A 20,576-nucleotide genomic window follows, 5' to 3' on the forward strand; every position below is an offset into this window, starting at 1 on the left:
ATCCATAACCAGAACAAAATCAAGCAAAATTGAAAAAAATAATATATCATGAATTTCCCATATACATATTCCAATCAACCATCAATAATCAAAACAAAATCACGCAAAATTGAAAATCATAATATATTATCAATTTCCCATATACATATTCCAATCAAGTTAATCAACCATCAATAATCAAAACAAAATCAAGCCAAATTGACCAAAAAAAAAAAAAAAAAAAAAGAAATCCTTTAAACCTATTATATATGAGTTAAAAGTATAAGAAAACCTTTGTTGACTCTAAGTCCATCGGATCAACGGTGTCTCTAAGGCCATCGGATCAATGGTAATGAGTCTCCTTCTCTTAAGAGAATTAGAATAATACAATATATAATTATAATAACCAAAAAACTAATATGACAATAAATAAGTAATTTGAGTTTTATAGAAACTTTTCTAAACATATTACATTAATTATACCTAATTTGTGTTAGATTTTTTTATAGAAGCTCTTTCAAAAATTAATTTTATATTAATTAATAAAAATTATCTTTAATAATAGTATAGATATATTATTTTAAATCAATATTTTATTTTACTTAAACTTTACTTATTGGTATTCCTATTTTATTTTAGTTGGACTTTTTGTATTGTTATTTTAGCATTTTATTTTAGTTAGATTTTGCTTATCAATATTTTGATATTTTATTTTAGTTGGATTTTATTTATTGGTATTTAATTAATTTATTTATTTATAAGGATGATTTGAAATTCTTTGAAACTCCTTATACTTTTTGATATTGCACGTAGGCGAATAGTCAGTTTCCTCCTATTAATAACCTGCAAGTCTCTGTAGAAATAGAAGTAGAAATAAAGAAGGAGAAGAAGACTTGGATTCTGAAATTCAGTGGAGCACGAAACCCAACAAAACAGACGGATAGTCCCTTATTATTGGTATTTTAGTAGTATTTTGTTTCGGTTGTACTTCATATATTAATTCTCTTATTTATAAAACAAAATTATTTTGGAAGTAGAATTAAAGAAGGAGAAGAAGACTTTGAATGATCTACCGAAAGCAAAAAAAAAAAATATGAGGACTTAGATTCGGAAATTCAGTGGAGTTGTACTTCATATATTAATTATAAAACGAAATAATTTGAAACACAATTATAGAAATAGAAATATAAGTAAATAAAAATCTATTATTTAATTGAATCTATGTGACCACTTATGTGTCAAATATAATGGGACTCATATTAAAATATAAGGTAAATTATAGTTCCTTTATTAAGTTCCATCCTAATCTTGTATCTGGTAATTAAAGTTTTAATCACCATATATATCAAATTATATATCTATTATATATATACATAAATTACAAGAATTCTTGAGATACTCACATCTCCTATATATAATTAGATTGCGTATCCCTCGTTAATATATATCAATTACTTTGATAGGCATTTGTTAATTGCTATAATGATTATATGACTCCCAAAAAAAAAAAAAAAAAAAAAGAATTAAATGCATAATTAAAAAAAAACATTTAATTTGTAATAATAATAGTATATATAAAAAACTTAATAATAATTAATATTTTTTCCAATATTTGATTTTTTTAAATGCATAATAAAATGATTTATTGAAATTTGGAAAGGTAATAAGTAATTTCGCTTACAAATCACCTTTAATAATCATACAGATACAGGTAGCCATATAAAAAAATTTGGAGAGCCCATTTTTAATAATTCTATACAAAACCATAATTAAATATCACATTATCTTCTTATATAATTAAACTCCCAATATAATTATCTTCTTATATATTTGGCATCCAAAGCACCAATTCGGTCCAAACATAACATCACTGCATACAACACGCAAAAGGACTTTTCAATGCCAATTTATATCCATGAAGAGAGAGAATGTATTCAAATAACATGAGATGATTAAAAACAGAGTTATTAATCATTACTTACCAAAAATATATATATCTTACAATAATAGGATTTTTTTTATTTATTTTACACGCAAGAAAAAAAAAATGCACCAATTGATGGTCGCTTTAAAAATTTTAATAGCAACTATGTTTGTCGATAAAATAACTCTCTTTCTTCCTCTAAAAATTCTAAAATTTTTTGGAAGTTAAAGCAATTAATCACACACTCTACCTTCATCGAAGTTTGAACCCCCGACCTCCCTGGGAAGGAAGGGATGATCCCGCTGGATCAATTGGTCATTTGATTTCTTTAAAATTTTGAAAGAACAACAAGGATATTTATTTATAAATTGACAATTCGACCATACCACCATAAGTATATTTATTTATACTTTTAATTAGCAACTAATCATGCCTTCACTAATATTACTTTATTAAATACAATATTCATATAATAGATGGCACATGCGATAAATATATATATATATATATATATATATATATATATATATATATATATATATTTCTACTCTCTCTTCTTCTTTTTTTTTCTTTTTTTTTACAAAAAGTTTTTTCTCAAGTCCACTGGATTACATCATGCACCGATTTATAAAAGCCTCATATATATATATATAAACATTAGTCCATCAATATTCTTTACTTTATTCGTCTAATTTATTTATTTTTTTCCAATACTTGTTGCCTGAGATTCTGGTGGAGAAATCTTAATTTTATAGCCGGAGACCCACGTTTCACAACGTATCAAAGTATGAAATTTGGATATCGAAATCAGCGATCAAAGTAATCTATGGAAGATAGAGTGGGAAATTTGTGTGTGTGTGTGTGTGTGTGTGTGTGTGTGTGTGTGTATATATTAGGAAAGTGAATAAATTTCTCCTTAGATTAGAGGCACAGTCTTGAAACCATCAAAGACCTAGGCTTCCCCTTCCACAAACTCAAACTTCAACAGCTGATACGGGAACAATCGAAACTGCATCCAGAAGCATCAGAATCCAATTCAATAGTCGAAGCATCGAGAGAAATAGGAGTCAATGCGCCATCAAGTTTGACAATTCTGATGATCCCGTGAAAAATATGAAACAAAATAAGAGCTTTCAGTCTTTTGATGATAGAAGTAGTGACAAAAGTAGTAAAAACGAATGTTAGAAAAAGGATCAACAAACGATCAGTCCATCGAAGCAGCACCAGTCCCATTTTTTAAGCAGCAAGTAAGCCTCTCAGTCTTAGCTCCGGTATATTATTGGAAACAGGGCAATTGAATGCATGTGGGTGCATTAAATTCATTAGGCACAAAGTGATCTCTTAAAGTAGGGGGAGGATTAGCAATTGGAGGTACAACATGGGCACCTTGATTGCCTTGAACTATGGGAGGTTGTGGAACAAACATTGGCCGAGGCATTCCTAATGGAACTTGGCGTTGTTGTTGTGGTTATGTAATGAATGGCCTCAGCATGCCTAATGGTACTTGCATGTTATCATGATGCACATTGGGGTGGAAGATACCTTATTGGTCTATGTGACCAAGGTCCTCCACATGGTCCTCATTATGTACTTCCATTGATGAAATGGATTGACTAGAACTTCCTCTTCCCTTAGGGTTTCGAACAACGGATTCAAGATGAAAATTTAGAGGGACAAAAGTAGGTTTCAATGATCTACGACCATGTATGCACAACAAAACATAATAAGCAACAAGTAATGAACAATCACTTCACCTTCGCAACAAATCTATTATCAAACTTCCTCCACATACAATGATCCCATACTCCCATGCTATCAACAATATGCAAAGAATAATAAAATTGCCTCCACGTGGGCTCACGTTTTATCTAAGAATTGAAATACAAGCCTCCACGCGGGCGGACGATTTAACTAAAGATTGAGTTAAGAAAGAGCTCACAAAGGGTCCTTTAGTACTTCAATTCAATTTTCGATTTTAGCCTTGCAAATTTTTTAGATCTTAGCTTTTTCCTTGCTTTTGCTTAGCTCCTTAAAATACTCCTTTGCTCACCTTCTAGCTCAATGTACCTAGTCAAACAAGAATCAACACAATAAGTAACTAAAATGAAAATGAAAATAAAGTAAAGACACGATCAAAAGAGTACTAATTCATAATTGATTCCATAAATACGACGTTGCCTTCAATCAATCTCCGGCAACGGCACCAAAAAAACTTAGTGGTGTAAGCCGTGGTGCATCAAAAAGTTTGCAAAAGAGAAGATGTTGGACTATGGTGAGTGTGGCCAAGTTTTACATTTATAATTTACCACTACTACCTTTCACTAAAAATATAGTTAGGGCGAGTAGGGATCGTTCCAAAGGATTGGTGGGTCGTATTAGGTTGTAGAATCGAGATTAGGGTTAGTAGGTCGAGTGATCAAAAGATTGGTTGGTGGTTGAATTACACTAAGATGCAATTTAAACTAAAGTAAACAATTAAATGCAATAGGGAGAAAATAAGAGAGAGAGATCTTGGGGTTTAGAGATCACCACTAAGCATAGCTTTTCTACACTCTTAATGAATGATTAATGAGGGGGAAAACATGTATTGCAACAATAGTGTGTGTGTGTGTGGTTGTTTCAACAAGCATGGATGACTAATTAAGTATATATTGTCTAAGCAACATAGTGGATAGCACAATATATTAAATTAAGCCATTAATCATTTCTTTAAGCTCACAATCCAAACACATCATAAGGTTAGAGACATATGCTACTTGTTTTCACAAGTATGGAACATCAAACAACAAGCATGGATTATCCTCCCATTTAACATCTAAACTACAACCACACTACAATTAAGCTAATGACATGAAATTAAACTAATTAAACTAAGGGAGAGGTACAATCCATTAAGAAATGAGTATGAACCATCAAATAAACCACAATAGCATTCTATTAAGCATTATGTCTTGACAGTCTCTAGATCTATAGCATCAACACACATAGACATGCATCAATAACACAAAATCTAGAGACAAACACATGAACATCTATTCTAGCATACATATACATATGGATAGAATGAAATGATCCATTGGAAGCATTAAACCACACAAATCATTGAATAAACAAGATCTATATATATAAAAGTGTCAAAACATATATCACAATACAAATCCCCTCAAAAATACATAAATCAAGATGTAGAAAGTATGCTTAGGGCTAACTCTAGCCCCAAGAGGATGTCTAGCCACTCATGGATGGTGTCCTCCAACCCTCAAGGGCTAACTCCATGGTAGAGATTACTCCTCTTCTTGGTTGATGGAAGAACTCCAAACTTGTGTCTCTAGCCTCCTTTCTTCTTTTCTTTTTCATTAAGAATATGGTATGGAAATTGTGTCTCTAGTGTATGTATGTCTCTCTCTATATATGTTGGCTCATATTCCTTATATAGGTAGGTTAAATATCACCCCCAATTACCTGGGCTCGTACACCAATATTCCTTCCAATGATTGGATATGAGACAACTTTTAATGAGCTGGAACTTTGTGGGATATTTGGATAAGGACAAAATAGCTTAAATCCATCTTGAAATGTCTAGATCGATGAACTTTCGATCGATTGAATATTTCCTGAGATTGATCGAACTTGCTAAATTTCCACCACTTGTTTTCTTTTGCTCCCACTTTGCTCCTTTCTTTGATTCTTCTCAAGATTGCTTCAATTATGCTCTTATTTAGCTGAGTTAGCTTATTTTGGGGATAAATACCTAAAAATGGAAATAATACAACATCAATCTAAAGAGGGAAAACAAGATAGATAAAGGTTCTAGAATAGCTAAGCTTAAGGGGTTTAAATGCGCACTTTTCAGCGCTCATCAACCTTCGTTAATAGATCAACAAAGTTGTGTTCCAATGCAATATTTTAGCCACAAGTATATTTTATTGCTGGACAATATCATATAGGACATGATACTTCCTCTCAGTGTACCTTGTTCCTTTATGGAACCTTGGGTCATTAGTTTGGACTACTTCTACACTATTGTCGAAATATAGTTCGATAGGCAAGCTAGTATGCTCCACAACCTCTAAATCAATGAGATCAAACCAAAAAGGCTTCATTTGCTGCCTTTCAGGCTGTAATGTACTCCACCTTCAGGTTTGAGTCAGCAGTTGAAATCTGCTTAACAATCTACCAACTAATTTCCCTTCCATTGAGTGAACATACACTAAGTTATGATCCTCATAGTATCTATATCTGATTTAAAATCAGAATCAGCAAACCTGACTGGGACCATATCATCACATCCATATATGAGTATGAGATCATTGGTACTCCTAAGGTACTTAATGATATTTTTCACAACAGGCCAGTTATCAAGTCCGAGTATGGATTAGTATTTACTGACTATCCCTACTATGTAGCGGATGTCCTATATGGTATAGACCATGGCATATATGAGAATCACACATGCCGAAGCATATTATTCTAGTCTCATTTGCTCAATCACCTCTGCTAGTCTTGAAAAACTACTTACTAAAGAGAGCAATCCATGTCAATAAAGTAAAAACTCATTCTTTGAGTTTTGCATACCAAACCTGGTCAAAACTTTATCAATGTAGGTTTGTTAAGATAAGTCTATTTGCCTTTTAACCTGATCTTGCAAAAGCTTAACCCTAGGAATATAGCTTTCATCTTTAAAATCCTTCATTACAAAGTATTTGAACAACTACCTCTTTACTGATGACGAAACTTCCACATCATTATAAATAAGTAGGATGTCATCAATATATAGAATTAGAAAAATAATGACATTCTCTTGTACACTCATGATATATTTACTAAGAAATCTTCTGGTACCCTTTCGTGGATTAACTTGCCTTCCATAAGTATCACCCTACTAGAAAGTTCTATAAGATCCCAGATTTTATTAGAATACATAGATTCCAACTCTGATTTCATAGCAACTTGCCAAAACGATCTGTATCCATATCGGTTCACGCTTTCGTGTAGCTTACTAGGTCTAACTCATGTTTAACAGGGATATCTATAAAGGTCTCACCTAAAAACATGATTCTGTCGGATTGGATGATAATCCTCCCATTACATCAATGTACCAATGCAGGAATCTGTGTACTAAATGATGCCGACGCATCAATAGGGAATTCATATATAATTTTTATTTTCTATAATAAGTGTGTTCATATGTGGTATAACTGGTACTAATACCATATTCTCTAACATTATGCTACTAGGTATATGATTCATATTTTTATCATTGAGATCATAAAATAATCCATCCTAGTGCCTATAAAGTAGTAATCAAATCAAGCATGCCTATGATTTGCTTCCAACTTACTTGTCCATATCAAGCGCACATGTGCAAGACTACCCCATATGTGCATGTAATTCAAACTAAGATTTAGTCAAAAACACAGCTCAAAAGATATCCTTGAGATAGTTTAAGATGGAATGCAGTTCATAATATGCATTAATATCGTCAAGGCTAAACTGTAATATGAAATAGATAATGTAGCATAACTTATTATAGATCTAACCATGTTAAGCAGAATTCTGTTATTCCTATTTGACACCACAATTCATTGAACGTCAATTGCAGAAAACTAGTACACAATACCCTCATTAACCATATAGTTTTTGCACTATCCTAAGAAATACTCAAATCCACAATCAGATTGAAGTGTTTTGATAAGTTTACCTAATCTGTGCTCCACATCAGTCTTGACACTTTCGGAATATACCAAAAGTTTAAGACTTGTGTCGCATCAGGTAAATTTATCTAAAACGTGAGTAATCTTACTTGGATGTTCATAGGACCACACGTGTTAGTGTGTATCGACTTCAACTGTTCTTTATGTCTATTTCATTTGGCTGATTAAAGCCCTTAGAGTTATCTATCATTCAATACAAGATTCACAAGTTGGTTTAGGCTTCCCTGCCTCACTAGGTAATAAACCTTCTTTGACCAATCTTTGAATAGACACTAAAAATACAATGAGTCAGGAATAACAAATTTTATCTTAACATTCAATCTAGAAGATGCAACATTAGTTTCTACATTCTGCAAATATTAAGAGCTGGTGGTTATAGTATATTAACCATCTTTCAATGCACCAGAAGTAATTACACATCTCTTCAATTTTATAAAAACAGTTTTACCAAAAGTAACAACATAGTTTTTATAAACCAAAAGTGAAACAAGAATGAGATTGCGTTTAACATCTGTGCATAAAGATAGTTCTCTAATACTAATATCCTTATACTCTTTTAATATTAGATGTAATACTCCCACTGACTTGGCATCAGGTTAAAAGACAAATATATATCCATATCATTGAGGCTACTGGATTCCTGAAATCCTTGTAATGAATTGCAAACATGTTTAGTGACTCCAAAATCTATCCATCAGGAATTAATAGATAAAACCACATAACATGGCTCAATGATTAAATATATATTTTCCTATACCACGTCGTTGCTTAGACAGTTGGTCCTTAAGTGTCTTAGTTAGCCGCAAAAGAAACAGTTTCATTCACCCCCAACTTACATGCCTTACTTCCATTAACCTTTTGGATACCCATGTTTTGTGCTAGCCTAATCCTATTATTATCCTTCTTTTTTTCCTTTGCCTTTCCACTTGGGCCTAGAAGAAAATGGTATAGACTAGGTTAGATTGATGGAGCACCTATACTTTTGATTATCCCTTCATTTGTTACCAACTCTATAAGAATATCAACGAGTGTGAACTCAAACTGGTTCTTTATTTAGTTCATTCCAAAAGAGTCGAACGAGTTTGGTAACAAGGCAATAAGCATATCAACTTAAAACTTACCACCCAAGTCAGCCCTATTGACCTCCAGTTCAATTTTTAAATAATAAACAATCATTTTCAAAAACACAATCTCATACTGGAGTTTCTTAGGCTATCTTGATGGTATTCAAGTCTGACATAGTACTTAGGCATACTCTCTATCTAATTTCACCAAAATATCTCATTGAGATATAATATGATGCTTGAAGCAAATAAAATAGTACAAATATTAGCTTTGGAGTGTATTCGAGATAAACTCTAAAATGTTGCACCGAACCATATCATTTACCTTATTTCACTTATTAAAAACATTAATGTTCTATTGGGTATCTTGAAGTAAAAGGGAATTAGGTATGGGATTAGTAAATACATTTTGTACCTTTATGTTGTGAGTAAAATATCTAAATTCCTTTTTCCAGTCAGTATAAATGAGATCTAATTACATTGAATATATTTGCAAGCAGATAAAATGGATTAGACATAAATAATTTGAATATAAATGCATTCATACAATATGCAAGGTGAATTATTAATAATATCATACATATTTAAAATTAAAATGAGTTTGTCAACCACATAGTGTAATAAATCTCAATAGAATAAGAGTTCATTATCACTATTGGTGAACAATTCCTTTTAATTAATGTGAATCCCTCAATTTCGTAGCATAATAAATCACACAATCAATACGTTAATAACTTATCCTGATGGAGGAGTTCATTATTACTATTGTTGAGATTCATTTCCTATTAGGCGAGCACTTCCATTAAAATATCTGTGGGTCCCTTAACCACTGCATGAAAAATCGGATAACCAATACGCCAATAACTTATTCGGTTGGCGAAATTCATTATTATTATTGGTGGGCAAATCCCATCATTTCCTTATCTCTTAAGACAATACATTGTCTATCTATATGAAATGATTTCCGATTATATTTAGCCTTTCTAAAATTACCTAGTGTAGACCACTCCGTTGGGGAGCTAACACTATTGATTTTAGATTGAGTGTATAACGTTATTGATGCTCCAACGAAAAATAAAACATTAAATATCTTGTCATTTTAATCTAGACTCTTTAAATCATGCGTAGAGCCTTATTTTTAAAGATCTAATTATAATGAACATTTAATATTTTTATTTTCATGAGACAACTATTCTTGTAACTTTTAGACTCTTCAAATCATGTGTTGGGCCTTATTTTTGAAGATCTAATTATCATGGTTGTAATAACGAAGGTCATGGGGTAATGTATAAAAATCCCTGCTCCTGCTCAATTTTTAATTAATTATAATTAGGATTTTCAATTTATTCATTTACATGATATAATGCATGCAAAACGTCTCGATTTTAATCTAATTAAATTTAGAAAATATTTGAACTTTAAATGATTCACTAATATTTAATTTGAAGTACACCTTTAAAAAAAAATAAAATATTTTTTCAAAAATATTTTTCCATTTCTCCTGAAGTGCCCTCAAATAATTAGTAATCAAATCTAATTAATTTTCATAATTTAATTAATATAAATCAAGTCATTTAAATAAATATCATGGATCCAATGCATGAACAATAATTAATTAACAATTATCTATTCTATGCATTTAATATATCACATAAATAAATAAATGACAAATAGAAAACAAATAAAATGGCAAATGGATTTAGTTTTTAACATTTAAATGCTCTAATTATTGCACTAGGATCCACCAAAGGCTTGTGAACACCTGCAGAAGCTTGTGCGCGTCTAGATTGGTCAAAACAGCACCTGAAGTAGCAAAACAATGCGTGACACGTGCTTCCACGCGCTGTCAAGCGCCTGAGGAAGCAGTAGCGTGTAGACACGTGCCAGAGAGGTGCGTCAGCGCGTGAGACGCGCCGGCACGCGCCTGCGATGCGCCTACACGCGCTCTGAAGATGCAGCAGCCAGCAGCGCGTGATCCCACGCCCTTATCCTGTAGTTGCGCCACAATTCTTGGCGCGTGAATCCCACTTGCTTCTGGATTAGGTGCGCATGGAGTACCCTTGGTTGCGAAACACCGGATCAATCAACCTCCTCATCTTTATCCAGCGGCTGCTGGTGCGGGCACATATGGATCGCGCCGCACCAAATCGGTAACCATCATTCCGGTGAACACTTGTCGGCGACAAGTCTTCGGTAGCTGGAAAATCACCGAAAAAATCCAGAAAAATATTAAAAAATCTCAGAAAATTAAATTCGGGCCTAAAAAATTCCAGAAAAATTCTAAAAATTCCTAGAAAATTTTCGAAGCCTAATTTAACCCTCTTGGACCTTTTTGAGGCTTCATAATATCATTTGATGAAGATTACATGGCTTTAAATAAATTTTACGCTTGAAATATAATAGAAAAAAATTAATTACATCATTAAACTTTCAAACGGCTAATCAAAGCCTTAATTATGTTCATCCAAAGATAAAATTACATTCAATAACCTATAAGCTTAATCCATGGCCCAAATATACATCATCATCCATTCACAAATATACATACATCATCAAATATATATATATGCATACAAAAATTGGATCCATGAATGATGATTTTCATAAAAAAACATGATCTCTAGTAATAAATCAAACCATGCTCTAATACCATTGTTGGGAAATGTACAAATTTTTAAAACTTTCTAAGGGATTTTCATATATAGATCTTGATTCATCACATAGAGACAAGTTTTATGTAAAAATAAAATATGATGTATCATACAATTAATAGATTGAATACTTACATCAAAGGTTTGAGCAAACCTTAGATCTCTCCTCTAAAGTGAATGTTCTCACTTATTATAGGTCCCTTTGCTAAATGCCTTCCCTTGGATCTCCATCTTCTTGGTAATGATTTTGCCTTTAAGAATCACCCATAAGCCTCCATGAATGACCTTGAAAAACTAAACTTGTAGGAGTCTCCATTAGAGAGAACACTAACCCTAAAATTCTAGAGAGAGAAAATATTCATTTTTCTTCCAAAAGTCCCCCCAAAATATACATAGACCATGTATATATAGACAACATAAAGATAAGAATAAGAAACAATAAATCATTCTCAATCTCTAATTCACATGTCTCAAATCTAATAAGATTCCAATATCAAGTTAGGCTACACTACAAGAAAAATGACTTTTTACCATGGTGGAAAAGGCTTTTTACAACGGTGCAAAACCGTGATAGAAAAATAGACTTTCTACCACGGTGCAAAACGTGGTAGAAAAATAGACTTTCTACCACGGTGCATAACCGTGGTAGAAAAATAGACTTTCTACCACGTGCATAATCGTGGTAGAAAGTGTTATATAATTTTTTTTTTTAAATAATAGTTTAGCCCCTATGAAGCCCCTTTTTTTTTTTTTTTTTTTTTACTACTACCAGTCTTTCAGCTTCACCAAAAGCAAACCCTAAATAAATAAAAAATAACATCATAACCAAAATAATTTACAACTGATACATATATATATATATAACCAATTCCAAATCATTGTTTAATACAAAAATTAACCATATACAAATCTGAAAGAAGTACATGATTCACACCTTATATATTTACTTAACCAAAATAAAACAAAAATTCTTCATATCTTCTTGCAACTTTTTCATGAGCCATACAAAAAATATAGCGGCAACAAAAAAAGTAACTGCAACCGTAACCCGCAATCCTAGCTTTGACCTACAAAGATAGTTGAAGTAAGAGAATTAATGTAAAGCAAGTTGTAAAGTTTCCAAAATTAAACCAAGCAAAGCAAGCATTATAATAAAGGTACTTTGAAGGATCTACTCTTCGTATTAACTCAAGCAAAGCAAGTATTAACATGATCTTAACTCAAGCAAAGCAAGTTCAGTGTGTCAAGGAAATAATTCCAAAGCAAGTATTAACATGGTCTTAACTCAAGCAAAGCAAGTTCAGTGTGTCAAGGAAACAATCCCAGTATTAAAGCTTAAGCATGGCTTATTTAATAGGTGATTGAACGTACACAACCCTTATTGCAGAGCGGTGGCGGCTTATTTAATAGGTGATTGAAAGTACACTCATTAGGCATCATTTCGTTATCCATAACATCGCTTTCATAGGCCGGCAACAACTACTCTTAACAAGACCAAACCTACTACATTGTTATGTGTTTGAGGGCCCTTGAGAGTTGAGAGGCTAAAAACAAATCTTCTATAACACACAAGGCTCCCTTGTGTTCGAAATATTATCTTTCTTGCACCAGAATAATAATTAGGAGATTCTCTATAAGAAACACGAGATTCTACTTCTGGTGGCAACATGCTATTGGATGGTGGTCCAGTTTATGAATGTCAAGATATTGCCGGTCAACCACCAATTAGCAACTTGTGAGGTAAAACTTTATTAGGACACAATCCAATTAGAGCTGTAGCTATGAGTGCTACTGCGCTCTAATTGGCCAAACATTTCTAAGATTGCTAACAAGTCACCTAGCAAATTTCCTGACTAAAAAACTAGACTCACGCATAGCATCAACACACAGCAGATAACAAGGCGCATACATGTCTTATATTATCACATTTTAAAAGCCTGGACGGTGGACAGACAAAAACCAATTTCACATTTTATGGACATATTATCAACTAAGAGACCAGAAGAACATCTATTACTCCGTATGATTTAAGAAATCAGAGAGAGAGAGAGACACACACACACACACAACACATTTAAGTACAAATGAATCGTAAACTCTAAAACTGATCATGACACGGTCGAGGCAATTGGGTCAGGCATGAACAATATCAGGGACTAAGCAATCTACAATTACACACAGATAAACTGTCAATGTGCTACACAATAGAAGGGACTAAACATTCTACAATTACACAATAAAAAATAATAAAAAATGAATTACTCAATGGTCAATGATCTGCTTTCGCCATGAAGAGATCAACAACAACTACAATAGCATTCAGACCTGGTTGTTCATTCAAATCATCCTCTAATATACACATACATACACGTCTAAAGAATAGATATGATAGGATCTACAAATAAAAAGTAATATGAATTCATTTTGAATGCAGTGTTTTCTTATGTCTAACATGTTCCATTTTGCCCGTGGTGGTTACTCCATTAAGCCAGTGTTTTCTTATGTCTAAGTTGTTCCATTTTATCTGTGTTGGTTATTCCAGTAAGCCTGGCACTGTTGCGATTCTAACTTGAACAGTTATGATTTGATGCTTGGTAATTTGGTTTTGTATGCTAATTGTCTTCAGGCGTTTGATTTCCCTGGTGTAGCAATGTTGTAATTTTAACTTGAGCAGTAGGATTTGATGCTTGGTAATTTGGTTTTGTATGCTAATAGCTGCCCACCATATAACTCAGTTCCTTTTTGTTAACAGGACATTTGTTTAGCTCTATTGAGGCCGCTGGGGAGGGCTGTTTTTGTCACTAGCACTAGGAGGTTCGCCCTAGGATTAAGAACCAGTTTACCCTCTACTTTATTGGAACTATAACTTTCTTCCATGGATAAAAGTTACTTAATCACTAACAATAGTTCTAGGTAAAATTTCTTCATATTTAAAAACAAAATTTATAGCTATGAAAAAAATACATGTCGATTAAACCACGCAGTCTAGTCCAAGCAAAGGACGGACACTGGCCAGCTGAAAATGCAGGACCAATGTTCTTTACGCCTCCACCAGTAAGGTCGATCACATAAATCATGTTCTATCATTTCATTCTAGCTATAATTATAATCATAGTTAAATCACATATTATAATCACAGGCTACTTGGGCTGCCTAAATTTACTGCATTGTCATCACTAAAAGTCCAAGCAAAAGGTTGTAGACAAGGAGTTGCCAATGCAGAGATCAAAATTCAGCAGTAAAAAAGCATTTTACGATAGCAAAAATATATAAAGAAACTCATCTATCTATCGGACTTCCGGTTTCCACAAGAAGAAGAAGGACAAAAAAAAAAACATATCTCAAAACATGTGGAGCAGAACAAAACTTCATTTAATGATAAATTTTCTATTACATGTTGGGCTAACCGTTGAAATTGTTGCAATCTGTCTTACACATCTGTGGGGCAATTAATATTGTCCTGACTCCTACCACGAAAGCACAAAAAAGGAGATATGTAGCAACAAAATGAATAAATTAGCAAAAAAGCTGATAGCATGATCAGTTTTTTTTTTTTTTGGCTTCTGTTATAGTAGTTATAGTATGACTCCTGTAGCAGGTTGTAGAATTGCCACTTTTTGTGCTGGTTCGAAAATGTTAGCATGCTCTTCTATTGTACATATTTGATTTTGGTGTTGTATATAGTTGGCTTTAGGTGTAAAGCATGATATGGTGTTAATGTATGGGTTTAGCCTATTTCAGGGTATTAGTTGTACCCTCTTTTATGTGTATACCAACGTAGTTTTTGTGAATTGACTAAGTTTCTACCCATCTGTATAAAGACCTTGGTGTGTAAATGCATCTGTTTCTATGTAAATGGATATCTAGAGACATCTTGCTGATGTTCCTTGTGGGTTTGAATGATGGAATTGATGATAGGGAATTGGAAATTGTTTTGTTGCAGGAAATTCACTTTTCTTTCAATTTTGCTGAAATTCAAAAATTTCTCCAAAGAGCTATATTGATCTAAATGCTTTCAAATTTTTACCACAACTTCCTTTAAGCATCTAGTATTTCTCCATAAAATTTTGTAATTTTTGGATCAGCAGATATTTTTCTAAAAATTCGAGAGTACCAGCTGTCCGAATTTTACATTTGCTGGAAATCAGATTTTACATGAATTATTTGACCAACTTCTTGAGATCGGATCTTTATCAAAATTTTCAATTTTATACTTCCCTAAGTCTACTTTCTAAAAATGAATTTATTGGAAGCTAAAGCAGAAAACTACAAAAGAAGTGAGGAGGAAGGTGTATTTGTGAGAAGTGGACACAATACAGAAGCACTACTCAAGAAAGTATGGTGAGAAGAAGTACAAGTGTGAGAAGTGTTCAAAGAGATATGCGGTTCAATCTGACTGGAAAGCCCATTCTAAAACATGTGGTACTAGAGAATACAGATGTGACTATAGCACTCTTTTTTCAAGGTAGTTAATCCACCCCATTTTTTCTTACTTCAATCATATGCATATAATATGAATAACAACTAATACATAAAAAAAATTTAAGTTGCCAACTTGCATTAACTTCTCCAACAACATATCAACAACTTCTCCTCCACAACAATCAATCAAAACCTCCACATACGATGATCCCATACTCCCATGCTTTCAACATTTTAAAACAAGAAATAAAAATGGCCTCCACACGGGCAGAAGTACCAATAAGGTAATAAAGTTCAAGATATACCACAAAATTGGTCACTTAAAGGCATGTGACCCCCCTGAGTATGAGTATAAAAAGCATTAAAAATGTGCAATCATAAAAGAATTTTATCGAACATAAAGACTATATAACTTACAAATTTTGATGTACTTGATAGGCCATGCAATTGACGCTCTCGTTGTTGTCTTTTCCCAGTCCCTTTGGAAGACTACATTTCAAGTACATGCAAATCAATTAAAGAAAATATAACACCAAAATACACCCTAAGTGGAGATAATTAAATGAAAAAACTCAAAACCAATGATATGCCGATAAAGTGATGCCCTTCTTGCAAGGCCACAGTGACACAACTTGTAACAGCCAACGTTGAAATTACATGCTATGCGAGGGTTAATATTATGTGGACTAGCTCCCTTTCTTCTCCAGAAATATTGTAAATGTAAGGTTTACTAAGTTAGCTTAGTGTTGGCTTCAAGAGTTAGCAAGTTTTTGTAGTCTACATAATGAACCACCTATTCTATTTCATGATGCTGCCAAATGCAAAGTAAATCACAATATCAGCACAAGTGCAAAACAGTAAATTAGTGAGGGCCATGATAACAATTCCGCCTGCAGAAATAAATTATAAATAACAGCAACCTCTTTTGTTTCTATACCAACCATTTATATCTACGCACCCCCAGAATGCAAATTGCAATTGTTTTCAAGCTGAGAAGGCTGTAGTAATCAACAAAAGGCATCTCATTTTTCCTATAAGTAATGATAATGTTACCACTGTCCGTCTAGTATAGCTCTCAACATTTTTTTTTCAGTGTCTCTTTTGACTACTCATGTTGCTTCTTTCCCCTAAGTTAGTTCTCAAATTTCTCAACCAATCTGAAACCTTTTTGAGATAATAAGTTATCTTCCCGGGAAAAAAAATGTTGAGAGCTATACCAGACGGAAAGCTCTCTGTAACCAATCCAATGTCCATACAGAAGAACAGTAAAGAGAGAAATTTACTTCACAAATAGGAAAATAAATTATGCATCTTTGTTTAAGCAATATAAATTAACAGAACCCCAATTCCTTCCAAGAGAAGGAAAACAAAGGAAAAGGGAAATTTTGAAAGAAACTTACAAATTGTGAGTGAAATACAAGAAACCAATATTAAGGGAAGAGAGGAACTGCAAATAGCTTTAATGCTATGCTTTGTGCATCAATGGTGGGCGCCACACACAATCCGTGCTCTATTCTCACAAAAGTTTTCTATTTTTGCAACACACTTGTAAGGCTTTGTTTGTTTTAACATTTTGCCAAAAAGTCGAAGAAAATGAAATCCAGAAATATGGGGTTAATTTAAAAGAGGTTGCACACAATAATTAATCATCTTTGAGAAAAGCTTTTTACTCTTTCTTCCTCGTAAACAGTTAACACACAAAATGAAGATTCCAAATAGGGTTTGGTCTAAGTAGGGCTCATTCCACAATTGTTTTGTGTTTTTACTTTTGTTTTGAGTCGGAGTAGCAGCATTGAACTGTGTTCAATACTATTTGAGTCCGGTTAGTAATACAAGATTTTTAGAAAAAAAATATGAAAACATGTTTAGCAAAAAAAAAAATGTTGCTAGTTTGAAAAATTAAATGGTTAGTTAAAAATATCATTTTAGAATTTGAACAATATTTTTGCTATACGACAGGGAAGTAACTGGATTGAATCAAAAGTTTTTTTTTTAATCAGAATTTCAGTGATAAATAATAAGAACATCCAACCATAATTAGAGAGTTTCAACTAAATATTTGAAAGTCTGGTTAGTAATAAAAGAATATATTTGAAGAGGTGTTTGAATTTAAAAAGGCCCTAACTGAAAGGTTGAGGATTCAAATTAATGAGGACCTGTGGGTGGGTGCTTTTATTGCCAGAAAATAATAATAATAAAAAACAAAATATATGAATTTGGAGTGGAATAGTGCAACAGTTAACAGTTTTAAAAAGGTATTAAAATGTATATAAAAGTTAAAAAGTCCACAAACTTCTAATAGTAGTATATATCAGTGTCTATTTGTAGTAGAATTGAGTTCTGGACCAGAGGCTGAAGCTTGCGAACGGCGAACCCGAACTGGAACAGCGGGCGATGGAAGCTGAAGGATATGGGTTTTGATATTTTGAACAATCTGAATGATGTGCCGATATGGGTTCTGATTCTTGTAGATTTTGTAGTTTGCAGTTGCAGAGACAGAGAGAGGGAAAGTTCAGAGTTGAGAAATAGAATAGAGATGGAGGCGATTTCAAGTTTCCACTGTAAACAGAGTACCATTTTCCATTTGTTTGCCAGGAAACATGAGAAGGAAAAACAGAAAGTACAAATCAAAATTTAAATCTTATGCCTTTTATTATTTTAGGATGTTAGAAAAACGAAAAGCCCATCTCAATCAAGCTAAATATAGTTTAATAAACCTCGAATTACCAAAGATACATACTTGGGTACCAAATGAATGAAACCCTAAAATGCGAATTTTCAATTCATTTTCTTTTCCCCATTTTCCCAGCAACTATACGAGCAATAACATTCAAGAACAAAAGAGAAACAACATTCAAAGATTAGACAAGTCACTAGTCTTACCTTCACGACACTACACCACAACTACCGCTTCTGGGTGGCCGATGTGGATTCGGTGGTGCGACCTCGCTGGAGACGCTTGAGGGTTTGTGGGTGATTCAAAATCATCATCGTCGTCGTTATTCAAAATCATATCTGATATGCCGATATGGGTTCTGATTCTTGTAGATTTTGTACTTTGCAGTTGCAGAGACATAGAGAGGGCCGAGTTGAGAACGAGAATAGAGATGGAGGGAATTGGGGAGGCTGAAATGATTTTGCCCTAAAAAATTGTATGAGTGTGGACTGTACATGTGAGTAAAAATATTTTTAAATTTTTTTTTTAAGAAACTAGCTGGAATAAGACCCGCGGAGAAGCAGGTGAAAATAAATTCACTTTCTACCAGAATTTTCTATTAACCGTGGTAGAAAAAGGGATGAAAACAGTGAAATAAATTTACTTTTTATCACGGTTTTAAAATAACCGTGATAGAAAGATCTGTCTAAATTACATTAAAAATAATTCACTGCCTATCACGATTATTTATAACCATAACCGTGGTAGAAGAATACACTTTCTACCACGGTTATTTTAAAACCATGATAGAAAGTAAATAACTGTGGTAGAAAATGAATTATTTTTTATGTATTTTAGGTGAGTCTTTCTACCACGGTTATTTTAAAATCGTGGTAGAAAGGATCTTCTAGATAAAAAAAAAGTATGGTAAAAAATTGTTTTTCTTGTAGTGCTATGAGTGAGAATCATTTGGGCTTATTATTTTATTGGTTACAATGAATTAATAATTGACCCGATCCGTGGACCCAATACAATTAATTCATAAATTAATTTCTACTCTACTAAAAGAAATTAATTAAACTCCAATTAAATAATAAATAATCTCTAAGTCAATGTTACATTTTAAACCCTCTATGCATAATTAGTTATCGGATAAATAAAGCCATCAATCCGACTACTTAATTAATATATTTATTTTGGTACCTTTGATTATTTCTGGCTCGATCACAATAAAACATTTGTTTGACAAAAATAATAATTTAAATAAATAAATATATAATAAATCATTTTGTCTAAAAACACACGAAGACCTTCGAATTTACTTTGTGATCAACCATAATCAATACAAAATAAATACAAGTAGCAATGATGCAAATATTGAAAATATAACCCTCTAACTATTAATTACATAATTACCTAAAGTACCGGTCTAAGGATTCCAAAGATTCCACCGAACAAATCAAAGTAATTACTAATTAATGAAAGAGTCTATACTTCTCTCATGCTTAAGAGTCAAATACCATGACGGTAATATGGAGCAATTGAATACGACGGCTCTAGCAATATCTCAACCTAACGCGGATCCAGTTCAAGTTTTAGTTAATAATGAGTCCATCTATAATTACCGATTATGAACAATTTATGATTACTATTTATATTAATGTATTGATCTCCATCACATACATATATAAATATCTCTTATAATTAATCAAATGGACACTATTAATTCCATAATGAATCGAAACATAATACATTGAATTCACCAATTATATAGATCATAAATATTTCAGATATATCAGGAACATATGTTACTATAATCCAAATAGAAATTTGCTATGCCAAGGCATATAAATCCCAACAATTTATGCATTTAAGCAGGTTGTTGTAGGATCCTTTTTAGTCGAAGTCATGCCAAATTATATTTTTTTATTATTTATAATTGGTATTATTTTAGGATCGTTACACATGCATTCACTAATATTATTTTATTAAATACAACATCTACATAATAAATGACACATGCATTATATATATATATATATAAGGCTTCTGTAAATCGGCGCATCAATAGGGATGTAATTGAGTGGACTTAAGAAAAAACTTTTTTAAAAAAAAAAAAGAAGAAGGAGAGAGAGTAGAAAAAATGGAGTCCTCAGTCCATCGATA

The 20,576-nt window shown here is 32.5% G+C and overlaps 1 long non-coding RNA gene across 1 annotated transcript; it reads right to left on the reverse strand.

Annotated features, from left to right (window-relative positions):
• Window positions 1-12,154: 12,154 nt before the first annotated feature.
• LOC132279047 (uncharacterized) lies at window positions 12,155-18,929 on the reverse strand. Its single transcript, XR_009471205.1, has 3 exons — window positions 18,638-18,929; window positions 16,172-16,243; window positions 12,155-12,399 (listed from the first exon to the last, which is right to left on the reverse strand). It is a non-coding gene; the product is annotated as an uncharacterized LOC132279047 (long non-coding RNA).
• Between the last annotated feature and the right edge of the window lie 1,647 nt (window positions 18,930-20,576).

The sequence above is a fragment of the Cornus florida genome, unplaced genomic scaffold (genome assembly GCF_030987335.1).
Source record: "Cornus florida cultivar Cherokee Brave unplaced genomic scaffold, ASM3098733v1 CherokeeBrave_3.0.0_Hap2_Chr10, whole genome shotgun sequence".
In the NCBI taxonomy this organism is placed as follows: domain Eukaryota; kingdom Viridiplantae; phylum Streptophyta; class Magnoliopsida; order Cornales; family Cornaceae; genus Cornus; species Cornus florida.